The following is a 23,730-nucleotide window of genomic DNA, read 5'->3' on the forward strand; positions in this document are numbered from 1 at the left end:
ACATGTTTACAACGTTATTTGTTGCTGAGACTGGTATGCATGCCTCAGCCAAGGACACAGCGCTGGGAAAGCTAGGATTCACAGGTGCCAGTTGGTACCCGATAAGGTTTGTTATGCCCACGCCAAGATTTCAAGATGAGTTGTGGAATTGTTTTCCGTGGTGCTGTAGGAGAGAGAAGCGCTTTGCTCCTTGGGGTTACTGTTGGTTGACCCATCCGGCAACCAACAGTCACTCATCAACACGCAAGCGCTAATACCAGAAGGTTCGAGAAATTGCCACCCCTTTTGAGGAATGCATATAATGCGGGGCTCTGGAAAGGTCAGGCGGGAAAAGCACATAGACCTCAGTCGGAGGGGGGACGCCTTGTTCCGAAATCCCTGTGGGTTGTTGTGCTCTCGGCCTGGCTGTTACTTGGGTCTTTCAGCTGCTTCTGGCGAGATGAGGAATTCAGCTACGCCCATGGTGATGTATTCTTGCTAACTTACTATCTTTTCTGTGATTTGTTTCTGTGTTATCACTTATTGCTTATGCATGTTTAACTATGAATAAATAGCTGTATATGTGTTCCTTATCCTCTAATTGCGCGTGTGGGTGTAAATCATTAAATCATTGCTTCGTCTACCTGCGTTCAAAGTATTTGCTCTGCAAATGTACTGGTGATAAATAACTATCCGTGCACTCTTGGCGAGCAATACAGGAGGAGATCACAATTGCACCATAGACCCATGTAACGACAGGTCGGATAACAAACCTAGACGACCATCCGCACCTGCTAAAGTATTAGCTACACTGATACAACAGTTCAAGCTGAAAGACCTTTGGAGAGAGCAGCATCCCGAAGGCAGAGAACACTCGTGCTACTCACTCCCACACAGAGTGTATACCAGGATAGACTACATATTTGTAAGCGAAGAGCAGCAGGCCATGTTCAGCAATGCACAATACTTGGCAAGAGTTATATCGGAGCATGCTCCACTCTTGGTCACCTGGACAGTGTTTGCCACGTGACCCACCCCCCCATACCAGCCTGGCGGCTTAGGAGCGAAGCATTGCTTGATGTGGCTTTTTGTGAGCAAGTTAGAAAAAGCATGCACACATTTATACAGCTAAACGAGAACAGCGTGCAATATATTGGCACATTGTGGGAAGCATACAAAGTATTTATAAGAGGGGATATGATTGCTGCTGCCGGGTGAGCTCAGCGGTCCGTTGAAAACACGTTAGCAAACACTGAAAGAGAACTGATGGACCTAGAAGCAGAAGCTAATACAGACCCAGAACACTTGAAAAGAGAGGTGGATGCTTGTTTATCACATTGGGAGAAATTGGGGGAGCTTAGCTATACAAAATAGATAGAAAGGAGTCACGCTCAAGGCGACAAACCGGGAAAGTTATTAGCCTGGTTATACAAACGAGAAGCCCCCAAAACCCTGATATGCCATGTTCACACCCCGGAGGGCACGACGGCACACACTCAAGCTGATATAAACGCAGTCTTTTCTGAGTATTACCAAGAACTCTATGCTGACACCCCGACAGCAACAGAAACTGACATAGATGATGTCCTTGATATCATCAAGCTGCCCAAACTAGATGCACACATGGCAGTAGCCTTAGACAAACCCATTAACCCAGAAGAGGTCCTGGCCACCATTAGGTCTCTCCCTTCCGGTAAGGCTCTAGGGACCGACGGGCTCCCAGGGGAATTTTACAAGGCATAAGAAGACACCCTGGCACCACTCCTTACTACGGTATTTAAAGGAGAGTTCCGGGACTTTTTTTTTATTGTCCCTACGGGTCGGCCATGTGTTTGTAAGCATAAATCGGTAGATCGTAGGAAACTTTCCTATGGACCTTACCCGACTTTTCGCCCATTATCGCACTCGAAATCAGCCTCCATTTTGTGATAATCCTATCATTCCGCCGCATCGACCTGGCTCACCTGCCTTTGCGGCACTAAATCAAATCCCCCGCCCCTGAAACAGACTTTATCAAAACATTCATATTCCCCGCCTCTATCCGTGACGTGACTGAGCTGCGTAGGCAAACGCGCCCAGGCGTCTTCTACGCGACTCCACACAGACCCCGGAAATCAACACAGATCAGCTCACAATACAGCGCGCCACAATTCGGAATATGAAACTGTACTTTGAAATCAAACCGCAAGATTGTAAATGTGGTAAAGTACATTTATTTGACATCAAATGTTTAGAGAATATTCAGCGATTTACATTTTTATTTGCTCACGTTCCAAAAAGTTCGTATTGAGGAACGCGATGGTCCTTTGCTGTACACAGGGTCTTAGAGCATCTCACAATACAGCGCCACAATTCGGAATGTGAAACCGTGGTTTAAAAGCAAACGGCAAGATTGTACATTTGGCAAAGTACGTTTATTGGACATCAAATGTTTAGAGAATATTCAGCGATTTGCATTTTTCTTTGCTCTCGATCCAAATTAGTTCGTCTTGAGGGAAGCGATGTTCGTGTGCAGTACACAGGGTGTTGGTTTACGATAAAAATAAGCTCTTCGGTCGCACTGATAATCGCATGGCTGTTCCAACAACCAGGCACTAGGCCACCACAACGGTAGGTATGTTGCATCTAACCGTTAGTACCGCGTAAGGGCATACTTGTACTTGGCGATCGTCCCATAAAATGGTCAGGGTGGTAACGTTGTTCACGCGGAGAAGCAACTGGCGGCTGTAGAACCCGTCCGCAGGTGTCTGGTACTCGTGACACAGACAGTAGTGAATGATGTACCTAAAAACATAAAAAATGAAATTAGTCTCACCATCAGATCCTTATTAAAATTATTCATTTCATAGCGAGGACAGCGCTACTGGGTGTACACAAGTGTTTAAAGGCGTGGCGAGGCATGGAGGGGGGGGGGAGTGGAGTACAAGGTAAGTAGCATAAAATAATAAATAAATAGGGCCAGCTGGTGGCAAGTGCAAGGTAAGTGCAGAACAAGTGCTGGGAAGGGGGGGCTGTAGGATACTGAGACAGTCCCCCAGTGCAGGGGTTGACAGGGAGGCAGTGCAGGTGGAGAGTGGAAGGGCCCAGGACCGAGGTCGCAGACAGTGGACCAGTTGTAGCAAGGGAGAGGGAGAGAGAAAGCAGAAGCAAAGAGGAAGGTTTTGAGGTGCTTCAGTAAAAGCAGATGTTTCTCCTCAAGATAGTGCGCGGTAGAAAACAATATGCCACATAGAACGAACAAGTACAACTGAACCCGTCTTTAAAGCCACTGTATAGTAATGAAATTGCGGTATAAACTCATCAAAAGTTACTTACATTATATTTGCATTTTCCATTGTGTCTCTGTGTAGGGCAGACCCGAAACACCACTCCTTCTTTGCCGACGTTACTTCTTCTAATTAACGTGGCTCATCGTTTCGTTTCTGAATTTTTATTCATTATCTTTTCTTAGTCTTTCAGGATGGTCCCGGCCTGTCAAGGTCAAATCACAATAGAACCTTATATTGGGTCGTGGGCCGTTCCGCCACCCGAGCAAAACATCAAAGCAGCTGACCTTCACTTTGAGCGAGCACACATTTCTAGTTAGCTGCAGTTAGTTTTAGGGACATCTTGTCTGCGTGCCTTTTTTTTTATTGTCCCTATGGGTCGGCCATGTTTTTGCAATACGGAAACATTCTATAATTTTTGTAAAAATGATTTATATTACTGTTTGGTTTAATTGCAATGGGCCTGCAACATGAGGAGACTCGAGAGAACAGACAATCAAATTACAATCATTTAAACCGTGATGTGTATTTCTCAATGAGCTCTGCTTTAGGTGGACATGGAACAGAGGCAATGTTGGGTGGCAATGCAGTTGTCCCCTGCATAGGTTCGTTCACCACTCCATGTATGTGCCTATCGAGGACATCTACGATAAGTCTCTCAATAAACTCATATTGCATATCCTCAAACACTGGTTTGATCACCCATTGTTTACTTCTTTTAGTGAAGGCCTTATTGTAGCGAAGCGTCCCTAAAGTTCCGGTCGTCCTACTTTGTTGACGGCCAACATTATGGTTATGTGCCAAGACCGCTAGAAGAGTCCGATTTATCATGCCTTCCATGCCAAAATGCAATCTTTTGGGCCTGTACTTGAGGCACATATTGTGGAACACCTCCAAATCTCCTGTGTGGCAGAATTCCGTGAGTCCCCTCAAAGCTTTTGTTATAGTTTTATCAAATACAATCTTTTCAATGGCTTTGTGAGTGGGTGATGAAGGAATCAACCACTTCTTCTTCCGTGCCTCCTCTGTGGACAAATGGCCATGTTCACATTTGTGGAAATGCTCATTTGTCGACCATCGATGTACGTTGCTACAGTGCAACATTACTGACCGCCATTTTTCCAGTAGAATTTCCAACGACCCTTCACATGTTTTTGAGCTCCACCAAAGATGGTTGCTGATTGACTTGGACCACTGTGAAATACCTTGCAATTCTTTTTTTTTACCTGCAGCAGACAATTTTTTATTGATTGATTTTGCAAGATGCCAAACGTCAAATTGGTGATTTATATTTTTGTACTGTTCTCTCATTGTCTTGGCAATTGAAACGTGTCTGTCCGTGGCTATCAGGTCGATCACCATTCCCCGCGATTGTAGTTCTTGCAATGATGCTACAAAGCCAACTTTCTCCATGGCCACTGAGGATGTACTTTGTGACACCTGCACGACCACCGAACTCACAATTTTCTTACTTTCCATGTCCTGAAAGTGGTAGGTGCAGTACTTGGCTGAAAATCCTGGGCTGTCGCACTGTCCATCACCGGCTAGCCTGAAGCGTTTGCCCGCGAATGTACTTTCCATTGACATTTTTTCCATTCTCCAAGCTTCGCTGATGGCTGGAAATAGATAATCGGTTTGGTATTTGTAGAACTGACTTTTCGCAATGAAATGGATTCCCACAAACTGAAAGAAATACTGTAACTTTTTAAAACTTGAACCACTAAAAAGTGCGGCCGCTGCACAAAGTAGATTGCCTGCTGGCAGTTGCCCCAGCATGGGTTGTGCAGACCATGCGAACGGATGATATTGTGTACAGGTGGCATGTATTTTAAGGTTAGTGCCTCGAATTGCACGAGTCACATTAATCAATGGCTCCCCACATACTTCCCCACCAACCGAATGCCCACATTTCATCATCATAATAATATCCATCAAACAGCTATCGAATACAATGAATTTGGCCTCTTTCCTTATACTGTCACTCTGCATCCCAGCTGGTTCGGCCTGTAACGTTGAGGACATGTCACTCGCATGAAAGGTACAATCTCTGATATCGTCTTCCGCTATGCTGAGTGATATTGATGGTGTTTCATTGTCGTCCACGTCATTCTCTTCCATTGCAACATCTGTTCCTTGTCCGGAGATGGGAGAAAAAAACAATGTCTTCAACTTTCGCGCGCTCTTATTTTTTGCGGGTGTGGATTCTGTGAATTGATCTCCGACTGCATCCAAACTACCAGGAGGACATTCACTATCAATGGCTGGTGGTGGTATAGCTCCGTTGTCAATCACTTCATATTCTTCCCATTGGCACGATGCATCTCCAGTCTCAAGTCCCTGCCAAAAGGTTTGACAAGCAACATCTCTCGTTCGCTTCACTGTCTGTGTAGATCTAGTTCTTACACCCACTCGCAACTAGAGGACAGATTAGAAAAGGGATGTTCAGTTTAAACACAACTTACAGTATTGAACTATTGACAGTGAAAGACAACATAATATAGTGAACAGGACACTAACCTTCTTCTGCTTTCTTTTCTTTGAAACTTTCTTGCCTCGAACTTCAACATCTGGACGCTGTTGCTCCGACTCGTGTGTGCATGTCTCCACTTCCTCTCGCGCTGCAACGACTATATTTTCATGATAAGCACATCCATCACTCACTGAGGCTCCATCGACTCCCTGAAACATAGAACTTTCATTAGTATGTATAATAATATTGAAAACACAAAATGTACTTGGGGACCAATACCCATACGTACATCTCAATAGCAAAACACGAATGAACGCATTGTGTAGAACATTCAAACGACAATAGTTCACGCATTGTTGATCTAGTTAGATTGAACTGTCAAGATCCATACCTCGGGCTCCGCATAGACTTCCATTGATGATATTATTGAAGATGACGCTTCAGCAACTCCCTGAAACACAGTAATTGCATTAGTATGCTTTTCTATTTTGTTAAAAAGAACATAAACTTTGAGCAGGCGTCAACGGCTCATCTAAATAGACCTGCACAAATGATCAGTTGTCTAAAATAAATAATGGATATGTAAATATGATTCGATTTGCTCGATCGTTGGAAGTGTCACCACCCAGAGATCTGCATCAACTACTAGGGGTGATGTTCTTGTAGAAGAAGCTCCGTCATCTCCCTGAAACATAGTACTTGCGTTAATAAAGAAGGAAGTATAGCGGATGTAATCACGTCATATGATTTCGCTTGATCGAACTGTCAGTATCCATACCTCGAAATGCATAAGAACATCAAGGGACGATGTAACTGCGGTGCACACTTCTGCAAGCTGTTGCGCCGACCCGTAACTGCATGCTCCCCCTTCTACTTGGACTAATGCTCCATCGACTCCCTGAAACATAGGACTTTCATTAGTAATGAACACAATATTGAAAAAAGAAGACAAATAGGAGGGCGACGACAGAAGGACATATCAATGGCTAAAAACGAAAGAAACATTGTGTGTAACAATCACGCTACAAGAATGCAAGATCTGATGATCTCCATCGATGGAACTGTCCGGAAACGTACCTCGAGCATCTGAGTGACATCTACGGTTGTCGTCAATGCGTTGGACTCCTCAGCATCTCCCTGAAAGACAGTACTTGCATTATTTTGGATAACAATAATTATAACTGAAAACAAAGACTAGAGGACGAGTACAAGGGTGTACCATTAGGTAAAATAATTACACGATCAATTAAAACTATTGATTTACATGCCTAAAACAAGTCAGTGTCAGAATAGCTAAGTAAGATTACCCGATAGGCGCTTGAAGTGGCTGATGACTGCAATAACGACACGGATGGAGAATCTTCCGCCTTCATATTGAGTGGATACATAAATGGGGAAATTATTGTTAGCTAATGCTACACACTACCGCAAGGCCGAGAGATAAATACGTAAACTTGACTCACCAGTGGAGGGATGTGGACGAATAGAGTGGGAATAGCGGTTGAGAGCAATTTTCGCCTCGCTCGCGGTGTTTTCTTCTTTATTAGCAATGATGTGGAGTACATGTCTGGGCTAAAGTGTCTGCTGCAGATGCGGTATCGATCACCCCTCTTGTCCGCAAAGACTTCTAGGACTCTACTTTCTAGCTCAGAGGCTGGATATCCGCAATATCGGACCCATTCTCTTATCTGATCTATTGTCTTAGGGAAAACATGCATTATAGTACCTTCAGATTTGTTATGGGTCTTCGAAGGGCAACCGCCAATGGAACAGGCAGGCATTATGGAAAGTTCTGAAAAGTAAAGATCAACAATTCTCTATGAATACCAATGTGTTAAAACAGTAAATGACACATAAAAGGTTCAATGCAAGGTCCGTTTTGGTTCTTGGAACTATACACGTTATTCACATGCGGATAAGTATTTCAATAACTTTCAAAAAATAGAAAAAGTAATTTGACTAAACTCAGAACATGTGACTAGTTCCTTGCATGTACTGTCGTGAACGAAAAGAAAACATGGATGCAATTTGATGACTACTAGCAAATAGATATAAATTAAAAAATTGGACGCAAAATGATTATGGTACATGGACTTACCTTGACGAACAAACAGTTAGATGCAGGGATCAGAGTAGTTTCTTGTCGTAGAACAGGGAGCAGTTCACAGGTTGCAAACTGACGAGTTTGCTCAAAGTGGTCACGGAAGTTCACAGAGACGAAGAGCAGATAACCAGCACCTTCACGGGTTGACTAGCAAAGCGCAAAGAAGTTCTCATTAGAAATATGAAGTGGGTTATAAAGAATTCGAACCAGGGGTGTGTTTGTGAATGAATGACGTGTATATGTCGTGGCATTATGTGGATTGCAGGGGGCCGTCCAGCGTGAGGGGGATGCTTGGCAGGAGACACGGGGTCTGGAGGTAGACATGGGAACAACAAACCCATGCTCTATAGACCACTTTGAAGTGTACATGGTCTTTGGCACCTCTTGGCCTTTATCGCTCCCTGACAGCTCCACTTGCCAGCAGCGCAAGTACCCCGGTGCGAACTGCCTTTGATAGGGCGGGGGGTGGATCGGGGCGGTGGTCGTGCAGACAAGACACAGGAAGACTCGTGAATGGAGACACACTTATGTGGATTGCAGGGGGCCGTCCAGCGTGAGGGGGATGCTTGGCAGGAGACACGGGGTCTGGAGGTAGACATGGGAACAACAAACCCATGCTCTATAGACCACTTTGAAGTGTACATGGTCTTTGGCACCTCTTGGCCTTTATCGCTCCCTGACAGCTCCACTTGCCAGCAGCGCAAGTACCCCGGTGCGAACTGCCTTTGATAGGGCGGGGGGTGGATCGGGGCGGTGGTCGTGCAGACAAGACACAGGAAGACTCGTGAATGGAGACACACTTATGTGGATTGCAGGGGGCCGTCCAGCGTGAGGGGGATGCTTGGCAGGAGACACGGGGTCTGGAGGTAGACATGGGAACAACAAACCCATGCTCTATAGACCACTTTGAAGTGTACATGGTCTTTGGCACCTCTTGGCCTTTATCGCTCCCTGACAGCTCCACTTGCCAGCAGCGCAAGTACCCCGGTGCAAACTGCCTTTGATAGGGCGGGGGGTGGATCGGGGCGGTGGTCGTGCAGACAAGACACAGGAAGACTCGTGAATGGAGACACACTTATGTGGATTGCAGGGGGCCGTCCAGCGTGAGGGGGATGCTTGGCAGGAGACACGGGGTCTGGAGGTAGACATGGGAACAACAAACCCATGCTCTATAGACCACTTTGAAGTGTACATGGTCTTTGGCACCTCTTGGCCTTTATCGCTCCCTGACAGCTCCACTTGCCAGCAGCTCAAGTACCCCGGTGCGAACTGCCTTTGATAAGGCGGGGGGTGGATCGGGGCGGTGGTCGTGCAGACAAGACCCGTTTGCCGCAGGGCCTCACCAAGGAGAGGCCATCTAACTGAATGTAAGAGGATGGCTGCAGGATCTACTACATGGAAGGCAGGGGGGTGAGGTTATAAATACCTCACCCTCCCAGGAGAATATACACTAGATTCATTTAAAAAATCAAAACAACCATTGTTAAAATATATGTTGGGCTTTATTTTAGATTTTAATTAAACATAAATAATAAACATTACACATTGTAAAGTTGAGGTTGCAGCACATCGAGGGAAAATCCGCGGTATTGTCCACTGTCACTGGGGAAATGTTGTCTAATGGCAAGTACCGCACAGGCAGGTATTACTCTCCGAACGCGGTGTCCGAGCCTCCCGTGAAGCCACCAAGTGAAGCAACGATAGGCCACCAGCCTGTACCACCTGTGAAAAAAAAAGATGCAAACTGTATTAAACTGACCAAACTTTCTTATCAATGTCGATTCAGGTAACACATGTCATTTTCCTTAGAAAAAAATTATATCTAGAAAATGCACTATATGGAACCAATTTACATGCGTTCCAATGATATGTAAATGTAATTTTATATGTGGGAGACGACCATGAAATAGTGGTGGCATCACTGACATCACAAACAGAGTATACTTACTCGTTACTCGGATTACGCGGACGAACAGTGCCACGAAGTTCGTGCATAAGCACCATCATCATCCTCAACACTGTCCGTGAGAGGCAGGCTTCCCTGAACTCTGGCAGCTCGGTGATGCATTGCGGACTTTGCTCGCCTTCCTGCTGACTTTGCTCGCTTTCCGAAATGTAGGCCAAGCACCCGGAATTTTCACGGCAGCAGCAGTTCTCCTCCTCAGTTGGCATTAGCTCGCACCGATTGCACGTGCACCAGGTGGAGACGCCGTCCATGCGACATGGTCCAGGCTCTTCATCCGTTGACTGGTCCTCCCAACTGCCGTCCGAATCCCCATCGTTTTCGCGTGCTTGCCTTTCCAGTAGTTCTTCCTCGGTGTACTCGGGCTCGTACATATACGGCATTATTGTGGCCATTGTGCGGTAAAGATAGTAAAATAATTTATAGCGGTGGTACTGGTATCTGTTCACACGGGCTACAAGCGGCGAAGGTAGCTGACCAGAGCACTGAAACGAGTCACAGAATACTCAAAGTAACACAGAGAGAGGAATGGAATCGAAAATCTGCTGCTGTATGTTGTGAAACGGTCTGTTTATACTTATTGGGGAAAGAGGCGTCCTGCCATTTCCATGGCAACACGTCAATAGCTGAGGCGCAGCGATTGTTGACACGAGACGTGCTTGAAATGGGCAGTACGCGTCTGCTGATGTCAGGCTCAGGGGCGGGGGATTTGATTTAGTGCCGCAAAGGCAGGTGAGCCAGGTCGATGCGGCGGAATGATAGGATTATCACAAAATGGAGGCTGATTTCGAGTGCGATAAGGGGCGAAAAGTCGGGTAAGGTCCATAGGAAAGTTTCCTACGATCTACCGATTTATGCTTACAAACACATGGCCGACCCGTAGGGACAATAAAAAAAAAGTCCCGGAACTCTCCTTTAATGCCGCGTATGAAGAAGGTATCCTCCCCGACACTATGAGAGAAGCAGTAATAATTCTGCTACTAAAGCCTGGGGGAGATGGGGCGGAGTGTGGCTCATATAGGCCTTTGTCTATGTTAAATCAAGACAAGATTTTGACAGCGTTTCTGGCAGGTAGGCTAAGGAAGGTGATCCCTCTACTGATCCATCAAGACCAGACACAGTACGTGCCAGGGTAGACCATCTCTGAAAATGTGTGCAGGCTGCACCATGTCATCCACAGCACCAATGACAGGCAGGAGAAGTGCGCAGTGGCGTCTTTGGTCGCGACTAAGGCTTTCGACTCAGTCAGATGGAACTGGCTGTACGCCACAATGGCGAAAATGGGGATCGGACCTGTCTTTCTAAAGTGGACCAAACTCATATACACTGGCCTGATGGCCAGAGTGCGCACAGGCAAAACCTACTCAGACAAATGGCAACTGCACAGAGGCACACGACAGGGCTACCCACTTTCCCCAATGTTATACATTATTGCGACGGAACCTGTGGCTGCCTATTTACGGCAGGAATATAGCGATGGGGGCATAATGATAGATGGGGTATCACATATAGTGTCCATGTACGCCGATGACACATTGCTATATTTTAATAACCCTGAACATATCCTGCCATTCATACTGGAGACACTATACGGGTTCAGCAGATACACAGGGATCCATATCAACAAAGAGAAGTCTTGCCTCTTCCCCCTGGCCGCCATGGGAACAGCAATGAGTGGGCGTCTCCCTGTTATGCCCCTCCAATGGAAAGCAAACTCATTCAAGTTCCTGGGGATCATTATTCATCGGGACCCAAAAATTTAACACACCTTAAACACAGGGGAGGTCTAGAAAAACAAACTGCCACTGTCAGTAGCAGGGAGGGCTGCGCTTCTCAAAATGGTGGCATTACATTGGCTATTGCACTGCTTCAGCAACGTTCCATTCAACGTCCCCCTGCAATTTTTCAAGGAAAAGCTCTGTAGACGATTCCTCTGGCAGTGTGGGAGGCATAGAGTCGCACTATAGGTGCTGCAGAAACCCTACGAAAAGGGAGGCCTGAAAATATCCAACTTTGAGCTATACTTTTTAGCAGGACAACTGAGACATGTATTACAGTGGGTGGCAGACGAAGCCACAACAGACACTCGACTCTTGCAGCCGGCCATCCCACAAATATACCTTAGAGATCTACTCTGGGCCCCCGCAAACACTATACAAAAAAGCTCCTATTTAGTGAAACTGGGAATCCAAATTTGGAAGCGGGCCTGTAAGGTCATGAGAGTAGCAGACCCGACCTCCCCTCAGATCCCTATTGCAGCAACCAAGGTGAGTAAGCCCTGGGGTTACACGGCAATACAAGCCAGATGGGAACCCTGCGGAGTGGCCACACTAGGGGATTTGATAAATGATCAGGGGATCCTGTCATTTGCTGAATTGCAGGAGATCTTGGGATTACCCGCGGGACTGTTCCTATTACATAGGGCAGTGCTAGAGAGGCTCACTGAGAGATGGCCTGACATCAAAGACCAAGAACTAGAACATGAGGCAATAGAGAAAATGCTAAATGTTGCTGAGGGAGGCCACAAGATTTCTAGACTCTATGAAATACTTCTGGACAGTACATCCAATGAAGAGCTCAGATGCAAGACAAAATGGGAAACTGAACTGGGCATGAAATTTGATGACATGGCATGGAAAACCATAACCCACTATCACAAAAAGGTTTCCAGAAATGCCAGATTACAGTTAATACAGTTCTACATCACTAACATAGCTTACCTAACACCAGAAGTAATCTCCAAGTTCAAGGGGGCAAGTGCACAGGAATGTCCTAAATGCAAAGAAATTGAGGTTGGAATGACTCATATGTTCTGGGTGTGCCGGGAAATACAACATTTTTGGAGCCAAATAACTGCATGGACCTGGACACACGATCCCCAGTGGCATTCATTTTGGGCAGATATAAGAGAAGCCGTAAAAACAAACCGCTGAACAAACTAAAAGACTTGATGTACATACTAGCCAAAAGATGTATCGCCATGCGGTGGAAAAATGCAAGAGGCCCAAGCAAAGCACAATGGTGGGGGGGGCATTCAAAAATGGATGGCGGCTGAGCCTGGGGCCTGAGAAAACGCACTACGTGAACAGAAGCTAGATATTAGCAAGGATCTACAAAAATGGGTGGTGCTGACTGTGCCATTATTAAACTCAAGGAACGAGAACACTGCCACGGAAGATACACGAAGCGTGCAGTTGGAGCCTTAAATCGGCAGGCTCAGCCAACAAACCGTGGTTTGGGGTGGGAAGTGGAAGTTGGGGAATACGAGAGTACACAGAATGATGCACCAATGATGTAAAATAGTTTTGTTGGTATTATAAAATACAATACATTTAAAAAAGAAACATTTTCGGGGACTGATAATTGCCCAGGACCATCCTCTGAAACGCTGGCCCAAAGCGAAAAGCTTCAAGGGTGTGACGCATGAAAGCCCAGTCTACTCTGTCTTCGTAGCGTCGAGAGCCATCAATACCAATTTCCGAGAGTCTTCAGAGGCGATATCTATCAGGTCTAAAGGCTTGTGAATATTGTCCCCTGTGGATCTGTTTTTAATAAAGCCAGTTTGATCAGGGTGAACTACATCGGGTACAATGGGTGATAAACGGTTGGCAAGGATTTTGGAATAGATGTTGGCATCTATGTTTAGAAGGGCAATTGGTCAATAAGAGGCCGGGTATTTTGGATCCCTCCCCGGTTTGGGTAGGAGAATAGTGATTGGCTCTTGCATAGAAGGGGTTACAGTCCCCGATTACCTAAAGGAATTGAAGAGGGCGACCAGGGGGACAGTCGGCTGGGGCCTAAAGATCTTATAGATTCTGGTAGAGTATCCATCCGGGCCAGGAGCTTGGGGTTTAAGAGATTTTACAGCGGCTTCCACTTCCTCACCTGTGATTGGGGTGTCCAAGCTGTCTCGAACTGAGGCCTTCATTTGGGGCAGCGCTGCATTCCGCAGGTATTCTCTTTGTTCCGCTTGGTCTCGTGGTGGTGCGGTCATCACCTAAGCTAGATGAGCTGCCGCTAGCCACTGCTTTTCTTGCTCGGCGTATTGTATCACGCCCTGTTGGTCTTGTAGGCCGACAATCGTGTTGCTCTTCCTTGCTTTGGCTAATTTAGCCACCATCAGTTTATTTGCTTTGTTGTTCTTAGCGTAGTAAAACTGCTTGGCTTTAGCCAGGAGATGTGCTGTATGTTCAGCGTAATGGGCCTCTGGTTTCTTCAGAGCAATGTGAATGGCCCGTTGTGTTTTTGGAGACCAGCCTTTCAGTTTTTGTTGTTTCGGCTTCCCAGAGCTCCTTTGAGAGCCAGACAGGCCGGTCGTATGGATCTATAGTACGCTACGCCCTGCACGATTAGTTTCCCCTGAACCACAGCCTTCATAGCGTCCCAGCTGTTTGTATCTTCGCTTGGATTTTCCCCAAAGAAGTTCAGAATTGTCGTGGCAATTGAGTCTCTCAGCGGCATATTGTTGAGTATTGGGTCGAATAAGGCCCATCGGGTTAGGGGTTGGCTGACATGCCCGAAGTTCCAGAGTTATCGCAGCATGATCGGACAAGGTCCTCGTGCCAATGGACACCTCATTAACGTAGGACAATAGTTGTGGGGACGTCAAGGGAAGGTCGATCCTAGAAAAGGTCCTGTGAACATAGGCATAAAAGGAAAAGTCCATTTCGGTGGGATGAAGTACCCGTCATGTGTCCACTTCCTCCAGGGTTCTAAGGAGGTGTAACAAACCAAGTGCAATGTTGAAGTCCCTGGGGGAAGGGGGGTGCGATTTTTCTTTGGTGGGGTCTGAAACCCCATTGAAGTCTCCCCCGATTACAATCTGGTCCTCTGAAAAGGAGGAGAGGGCAGTGCCCAAGGAATCACAGAAGGCGGTTTGTCCCTCATTGGGGGCATATACAGAAATCACTGTGTATAACTGCCCTAGCAGAAGACATTTGACTGCAACATATCGGCCCTCTCTAGCCCTTTTACCAAGAGAACCGCCGCTCCCCCTTTCTTAGTGCCCGCTGGAGGCTAAGAACTGAAGTGGGAAAAACCTGGACCGTAGTCGCCCAAAATCTGACGGCAATAATTGAGTTTCTTGTAGTAGGATCACTGCAGCGTCTTCATCCTGCAGTCGGTGCAAGAAGGATTTACGTTTAGCAGGTGAGTTCAGCCCTTTAACATTGAGGGAGACAAATCTCAAGGTCTGATAATTTGGGGCAGAGTCCGAACCTGCCGGGGTGTTTGGGCAGGGGTTTGGGGTAAACGCGGGTCAGCTATCATTTTGGAAAGTCCATAGATGTGCGTCACTCTGCCTTTGGGATTTTAATCCAGGCCTCCAACGGGAGGTTAGAATTTTAATCGGTGGGGGGCCGAGGTTTCAGATTCGGCACCCCCCCTTGGCCAACAGGGCCAAAACGGTGCTCCCAGCCAACATGGCTAGGGCAGACAACAGGAACTGAGTTTCATTGCAAGGACTCATAGGTAATCCGTACCTTGGAAATGGGCATAGGCCGTGGGGAGCCTGCTGCAAATATCAGTAGCTATTTCTTTCGGGATCGGCAACTTCTCATAGAGGAGGAATGTCAGTTCAGAGAAAGGGAATGAGCTGGGTCCTGCTGCATGAGGTCATAATCGATTGGGAGGCGCATGAATCCATTATCTAGTCTGCAGCGCCCCGGAACTAGCGCTCCCCCTCCAGCGCACCCGACATGGGTCATCTTCTCCCATTCCTCAGCACCTTTGACCAGGAAGCTCGTCTGGGTTTCGGCGGGAAGGCAGGAACTTTGCCCTTATTGCCCTCCGAGGCTAAGTTTGGAGTGCCCCCAGGCGAATCCGGGTGCAGGATCTTCTCAGCAGCTTCAGGGTGACTGATTCTCCAGAGGGAGCCTTTAAAAGTGAATTGGAGAGCTGTCGGAAACAGCCATCTATATCTGATCTGATGGTCCTGAAGGAAGAGAGTCAGAGGGCGGAGGGACTTTCTTTTTTGCATCCATTGCACTCTTAATCTTCTACAAGGCAAGGGACAGTGGACACAATAATATACCACTGCTCTGCTTCGATTGTGATCGGCAAAAGAAAAGGCACAGCTAAGTAGTATTGACTATTTCCCCACCACTTCTCCTACTGCATACCTCTCCTTGCTGAGACAAATATCTGGAAAAGGAATACAGCCCCCCAGCCAAAAGCATTTGGCTGAGGGACTGTCTTACTTTTTCTTCTGAAGCCTGCTATCTTGAGTCTCTAGAAGGCCAAGTCTGTTCCAAAATTCCTATCTAACCCTATCTAGCCTTAATAGTATTAAATGTAGCTTTCAATGCCACCATGAGATATGAGCTAGCTGTAATTGGATGCTCTGGTTTACCTCGAGTTCGGGAACCTTGCCTTGAGTAGCATCTGCTCTGAGACCATGAGAACTGTAGACAGATAAAATGGAATGTTATGAGGACCTAGCCTAATCCGTTGTGTCTTGTTAGTTTTTATTTTGTCCTGATTGTTTGTTCATGCAACATTACATACTGGAGACGCTTAAGGCTGGGGTATTGGCCTGTTGGTAAAAGGGTTACTGTGGTGTAAATTAACAGGGTGTAGTCAACAGCAGATGATCCGGCCGGGGTACTACAGCATCAGCACCATTTTCTGTAACCAGGTGACAAAATAATATTCTCAGATCGTGTGAACCACATCCTTTTGGATTATGTTTTAATGGTGTGTGAGAAAAACTTGAATTAAAAAAGTAGCTTTGAATCTTTCTCTTGCCCTATACTTGGATAAAGTTTCAGGACTTAATCTTGGATACTAACTATTGTGCATTGTCATTGGTTTTTTTTCGAATGCTCTTTTCTTCATCTCTTTCTTTTCTATGTGTTACTGTTGCTTTGTTTTCCACTGCTGTGCTTAAATTGAAGTGGTGTGCACTGTCTCAACCCACTGCAGCTGCCAGTGCACTTGGGGCTGTCGATCTCAAGCTCATGGAGATGCTAGACTCAGAAAGGATGCTCGCTGTACATAAGTGCCCAAAGCGCAAATCTACTCTCCTGCATATGCGCCTCGCCTGGAAAATGCAGACTTGAGGAAAACATTAATGAGGTTTGCAATCTTTGGCTCTCCAGATATTTTGGACTATAACTCTCATCAGCTTTATCCAGCATAGTCAGGGGTGAGGAACCATGGGAGTTGTAGTCCACAACATCAGGAGATATGCAGGTCGCAGACCCCAGGCTTAGTGACACAGAAGGCTCAAAGAATATTCCAACTCCCAGAGATGGTGTATGGGTTTTAATTATTTGTTACAGAAGGGTGCTAGGGCCATCCCTCGCTCACGTCTAGAGATAACGTTTTCCATCCTAACCCAGGCATCCCTAGCTCCACGTTAGTAGACCGAGAATATTGCCCCCCCACACTATCTGTTCTCTAGCATAGTGTTCGTAAGAGCCCTAAAGAAATCACCTTCTGTATCTAGACTCTCTCATGGGACTTCCTAAACTAACCCTAGACTACCACTTGGTTAGTCTGTAGCCAATGATAGTCTGTACCCAAGGATTGGGGATATACCTTCAAGCACTCTTCCCCATTCTGGTGTCTTGCTATTGCCCCCTGCTGTGCCTTCCCACTCTCTACACACTACTCTCCTCTCACTACTCACCTACCTCCAACTTCACACCCCTTCTTTCCCTCTCTACTCCTCGTGTCTTCCTTCTCTGCCCCTTAAATATGTCTCACTCCTTCCACTGCCTGCCTCCTCCCTTTGATGTTACTACTCCATCCTCCACAGTACTATTACTACTACTACTACTACTCCACCCCACCTTCTTCTCACTCATTTTCCTTTCACTCTCACAATCACGTCCCACTCATGCCCTACACTATCTTGAACAATTTAACTGGCTACTCGTGCACGCACATTCACCGAACAGTACCACTTCCTCTCACCATCCAATACCTTACCTCTTTCAAAAAGCGCCTCCACATTCCAATGCACCATCCTTCCTCCTGCTGGTCTCTGGGTCTTCCTCCACCTCTTCTGACCTCACTTATACAACGTCAAGTTCATATTCATTAGGGGCTTTCTTATCCCTCTCACCTGATTGGTGGTTTTGTCCTGACCAGTTTAGCCCTCTCTTCCCCACCCGGCAGGTGTCCCTACAGCCATGCTTTAAAATAGTGGGTTATGCCCGACCCCTTTTCTCAGCGTGTGGCTGCTTTGAGATAATGGCGACTCGCATCGTTCAATGTCTTTGGTTTGTGTTAAGGAGTTTAACGTGGCGTCATCCAAGAGATATGCAGTGTGTAATTGTTGCGGTTTACCAAGTGCCAGGCTTTTTTTGTGACTGTGTAGACTCTGTGGTCTTCTCTCATGTGCCTTCCTCTCACTTTGGCGGTTTAATGATTCTGGCTGTGGGATGCGAATAGTGGGAGGTGCTGGTGGGCTGCCCTCTTTTTGCCGATCTCGCCAGTTTGGTGTTGTGTTCATTCTGAGTCCAAAGAAAAGAGAAGAAACCTAGCAGGCATATTGTTTAAGAGCCAAGTGGTTGCTGCTATAATATAAATTGGCACTTGGGGTAGTACTCCCACCCCATGCCGAGAGGGGTTTTCATTCCCTCTTGACAAGTTTAGGTGACTGGCAATGTCTTAATTACCGTCATCACTGCAAGAAAAAACTCATTGAATTCTTGATTTTTTAATTTATTTTGTATTAAAAAAAAGTATTTGGGGGGGGTTCCCCCAATGCCCGCTCCGTTTTATTTACTCGCTATCCCCCCAGCCCTTATATGCCTTAACTCACCCCTCACCCCCCATATTTTTCGATGAGTTTTTTTCGGCAAACATTTTTCAGTAAAATACTCCGCTGGGAAAAAAACAGGCGATGAATAAACATTGTACCGCGATTTGGACCTCACCAGCTGGTGTCCTCTGAAAGCTTCCAACTCACTACGTTAGTTTCTGCGCACAGACTTAAAATCAAACTGTTAACTGATGGGGCAAGCAGCCCAAGTTTCGATGCATGTCCATAGGATAACTCTGCACACTGTAAGGGTGCAGTAGGAGGAGACTGACACACAGGTGGCATAATGATTCCTATAGACTTTTATTAGTCAAGAAAATAAAGCGAAAACCTAACTGTCCCTAACTCTAAGAGGGGTTTCCCTGCCTCAAATACTAAGGGTTGGTCAGAATGTCTGTGTAAATCAATATTTCACTGTTGTGTGTCAAAACGCCTACTTCTGTCCCTTACACTTAAAACTAAACTAAAGATAAAGTAGACTTTCTTGGTCCAGAAGAATGACTCCCTTCTTCTGGACTGGGGGCTAAAAGTTCACTTCCCAGTGTTTTCTACATGTGGGGAATGGTTCCCTTCCCCAGGTCAAAATGTTCCTCCAATACAAAAGACAAAGTTCCAACACTTTGGTTTGGCAGACACTCTGCTTATTTTTAACACTTTGTATCAGAAAGTCTTTTCAGCTCTGGTTACCAGGAGAATGACTCCCTTGTCCTTGTATCTGGATTTTACAGTTCAACACAACCAAGGGGAATGACTCACTTTCCCTGGCTTTGGTTACCAGGAGAATGCCTCTCTTCTCTTGGTACCTTGGTTTCAGGGTTTGACAACACCAGGGGGAATGCCTCCCTTCCCTGGCCTTTCTTCCACTTTGCTTTACAACAATTCACAACACCCGGGGGCGGGGGGGGAATGACTCAATTCCCCTGGCTACATTTACACTTGGTTTCGCAGTCTACAAAACCAAGGGGGGGGGGGTAGTGACTCCCTCCCCTTGGCTTCACTTATACTTTAGTTTTGGCAGACCTGGTTCACTCTCCTGCCAGGTACTGCCACAAAGATGATGACTTTCTTCTTTTGTGGGTATGGCTCCCAGAACCCAGATTCTCTATGGCTCACTTCAGGCAGAACTGGTTCACTCTCGTGCCAGATACTTCAGCAAAGAAGAGGATTTCTCTGGCTCTTCTTTTCTGGGTGAGGATCCCAGACCCATGGTTGTGACGTTTTCCCAGGGTTTCCCTCCTCGTCCCAGCTCAGTGTGTTTGGAGTCCTCCACAACACCCTCACCAACTGTCCCAGAAATTCTGGTACCTTTGGGGTTCTTGCTGGCTTTCTCCGGTAGGTCTGGGATTCTCCAGGCTTCAACTTTGGTCTTCCCCTGGTTTCTCTTGTTCTCTGGTGGGCTGCTCAGGCTCTGCAGCATGTAGTTTCTCTCAGCGTGCGTATCTGCACTTGGGTGCACTGTCCATGCTCCTAACACACCTGGACCTTTGGATTGCCTGTCTTCCGTGTGCGCCTTCTTCGGTGGACCGAATAGGGATGTCACAGTGCTATTGTTCACGTCCCGATCAGTGGTCTCTGCTCTGTTCTCCACCATACTGTTTCCTGGCTTGCGGTTCCTCCATGGAGGGCACGACACACAAGTAAGTCCTTCCTTCCTCTTTATTCTGAATGGGCACTGACAACTAGAATGCACATTCAAGTTCTCATCATGGCTCTTTATTGTTCTGCACCTCTTCCTTGTCTCAGTATTTGTCAAGGGAGTCATCCTTGGGTAGTAGCTACTCTTCCCCGTCTCAGTGGATCTTATATCACTGGCCCTACAAAGGTACATGCAGTGGTTTGGTATGTTTTTGGGGTGCACCACAAGTGTATGTTGAGGTGGGGTAATTGGGAGGGATGTCAGACCGTGTTCTCCCTAGATGCCTGTCCCTGTTCCCAAAGGAGGGAGTCTCTCCCCATGAGATCAACCCACTGTGTACCAACCCCAGGGGGCTTATCGGGGGTAGTGGACTCACTTCCCTGGCCTCAAGGGGAGGGGGTTCCCCCTCGGGGGAAAGTGACATCTAGGGATTTGTCACAACACTACGTTGCTTGCAGACTGTCCAGGTTCTTTTGGTTGATCTGTTGATAGGTTGACTCACGAGTAGGCCCCACATAAATGGAGGGATTCAAGTTGAGCTATTCTCTGAAGATGGCTCAAAGAAAGGCTGTTCTAGAACTTACAGCATGGTTCTATTCTACCTCAGAAAGAACACTAGCCAATCATACAGCAAGATATTCCCACCATTTTAAAACGAGGTGTCCATAGTTGTCTGTGCCAATAAATCAGTGAAATGAAAGAGACTCCAGTACAGTTCTTCCTGTGTCCTCTCCCCCCCCCTTAACCTACTTCCAAGGAAAGCACAATCAATCCCTCTATGCCCAGCCACCTCCCTCCTGCCCCCAGGCGTTGTTTGGGGGGGCTTGACACCGACCCAAAGGACTTCCTCTACACAGTCGATCCATAAACCTTTATTTCTTGTTCTACCTTGCTAAGGAGGGATGTTACCTACCATCCTTCTGAATGCAAATGTGACACCTTTGTGGGTATTTAAAAGGGAATTCACTCGGGTTTTCATAGCTGTCACCTACAATTATACGTGCATGAACTTTCTAAAGCCACTTCTTTACTGTTGATGTTCCCAAATGGCTGGTAAAAGAGCTTCAAGGTTTGATGGATATGCGTGTAACATGCATGACCCATGTGCTGATCCTTGCAAGGTCACCTGGGCTTTAGAGCCCTCAAGGGTCAATAAAGGCAGTTATTGAGGTTTAAACTGCGGCTGTCACACTTGCATTTCCCTCCCCCAGATAGGGCAGATAGGGCAGGAAATGCTTATTTAGCCTGTCTCTGTGAAATGCGCTCCCAGCCACCATGTGGTTCCTTGGAGCCTTTCATACTTTAGTGTCGAGAGCGCCCTCCTGACACTAATGTATGCAAGGGGACCAGGCAGCGCATCTTTGTGCCACTGTCCAGCCACATGCTCAGGTGGCTTTTGAGAATAAGGGGACCTGAGCAATTCAGCAATTAGCTCAAATGAAACAAGGGCATTCTTTCTGCGCTCCTGTCATCTGTGCGCTCACCAGGCTCACCTCAGGCGAACAGGTTGCGCAGCACTGCTTGGCCGACCCTGGACTCCTCCCTGGAATCCCGGTCGACGCAGTAGAATTTCGTGAAGGTGTGCGTCGACCTCCACGTAGCAGCCCTGCATATGTCCAGCAGGGGCACACCAGATAGGAACGCCGTGGTAGCTGCGATCGCTCTGGTGGAATGGGCTCTCGGACGGCCAGGCAGCGGTCGGTTTACCAACCGGTGACAGCACATGATACAGCCGGAGAGCCATCTGGAGATGGAAGCCTTCGAGAGAGCCTTCCCCTGATTGACAGGTCCAAAGTTCATGAGCATGTGAATCCATGCCAGACCCATGCTGGAGAACAACAGTTACAGGTAAGTAACTTGTTCCTTATGGCCCATATTGTTCAGATACCAATGGATAATTCCTCAGTTTGTGACTGTGGAGAAAAGGAGCAAGTGGTACGCTGTACCAATGTTTTATATCCCGCTTCCACCTCTGATTTGTGATGTGTGCCATGTATCTGCTCATTAATGTTCTTAATGTGTTGCTATTTGTATTGCTTTGTTTATCACTCTGATTTATTCTCCTCCTCTAGTCTTCCTAGTGCTGCTAGATTGCTCGACAGTTTCTTCCTCTTTACTACTCTGTTGCCGTGGGAACGTATTTTACGTTTGCGTCTTTCTCTATTGCTGCGCTAGATGTTGTTCTCTCTCAACATCCATGTCCCGCTCATGATCATGTTTGATTTGACTTTTTTCAGTGTCCTCCAGCACCTGGCTTCTATGCCCGAATCTTCATCGTCAAGTAGGGAAGAGAGCAGATGGACGGACGCAACTTATTGCAGGTAAGAGTGTAGAGTTAAAAATGGGCTGAGTGCAAATGTGGAGAAACAATCTGGGGCAATGCTGCTAACTGAATTTATCGTAACATTAGAAAACATTTGGATAATGGAAACCTTGAACTGGGGGTTATCATTTTGGATTGTGTGAAAATGAGAGGCCAAGGATATTGGGTGGCGTTATTTATATATCCCCTAGATTTGCTCACTGAGTTGCATCTCGGTGCAACTTATGTTCGACTTGTGTCACACTCACCCTTTGTAAATGGCTTTACTAGGTTCATTTTTGTATGGCTTGCCTCCATTTTCTCAGCCTTAATTTCTCTGCTTTATTGTTCTTGCTTCAGGAGGTTTCCAACCTGATCTTTAATTGGGTTTACCCCAAAATAGAGGGGAAAAAAGGTTGAATGCACCTTTAGTGCGCATTCGGCCTGGTATGAAAGATCGAATCCCATAATACCGAACAAGGGGAGCGGGGTCGGTATTATGGGCTGCTTGGGTGTCACCCGCATACATTAGATGCCCAGTGGGGGACAAACAACCGAAATCTGAAAAGCTCGAATTACAAAAGCCGGACAAGTGGGCTTTGCAATTTTGTAATTCAAGCTTTTTTTTTTTCGTTTTTTTTACGTATCCCTTTAATTGGCTAGAACTCCCATCAGGGTTAGACTGGGGATTTCTGAAAGTGAGAAACATGTGAGTTCACCATCGAGTCTCCAGATGTTTTCAACTGTGGCTCGCTTGACCCCTCACTATTGCTTATGCTGGCTAGGGATGAAGTTTGTTGCATTCCAAAACATGGAGCCAAAAGCTGCAGAACCCTGCTTCAGAAGGATCGGTGTGAGGTCTCCTTTGAATGGGATTGTAATGCGGGTTTGGATTGCCTGAAATGGCAGAGGTTTAAAGACCAAACGAAAAGTTACAGTGCCTGTTTGCAAGGGGGTTGCTGGCAAGCGAGACGAGTTATGCCGGAGAGTGAGTTTAGGTGGAAGCTGGACGTTTGCCTTGACATAGCAGAAGCCAATACAAGTCCCTGGTCAAGTCATGAGTGAACGATGGTTGTGCCATAGCTGTGGTGATGTGTTCTGGTACTTCTTGACCAGGTGCCATAGCTGCGAACCATGATGTGCATGCTTTGTGTATTTAGAGGCAGGGCCAGTGCTTCACAGTAGCCCATGTGCATGGCTGGGCAGCTGGGCTATAGCATCATTGGAACTTGGGAAGACC

At 46.6% G+C, this 23,730-nt stretch overlaps 1 protein-coding gene across 2 annotated transcripts in view; it reads left to right on the plus strand.

Annotated features, from left to right (window-relative positions):
- Nucleotides 1-23,730, plus strand: part of MIDEAS (mitotic deacetylase associated SANT domain protein) — a 1,134,261-nt gene that overhangs the window by 237,473 nt on the left and 873,058 nt on the right. For both annotated transcript variants that reach the window (XM_069638766.1, XM_069638765.1), the window contains exon 2: nt 22,426-22,509. The gene's annotated coding sequence lies outside the window, so the exon portion shown is untranslated. The remainder of the gene's footprint in view (nt 1-22,425; nt 22,510-23,730) is intronic.

The sequence above is a fragment of the Ambystoma mexicanum genome, chromosome 14 (assembly GCF_040938575.1).
Source record: "Ambystoma mexicanum isolate Mex_15411 chromosome 14, UKY_AmexF1_1, whole genome shotgun sequence".
Taxonomy (NCBI): Eukaryota; Metazoa; Chordata; class Amphibia; order Caudata; family Ambystomatidae; genus Ambystoma; species Ambystoma mexicanum.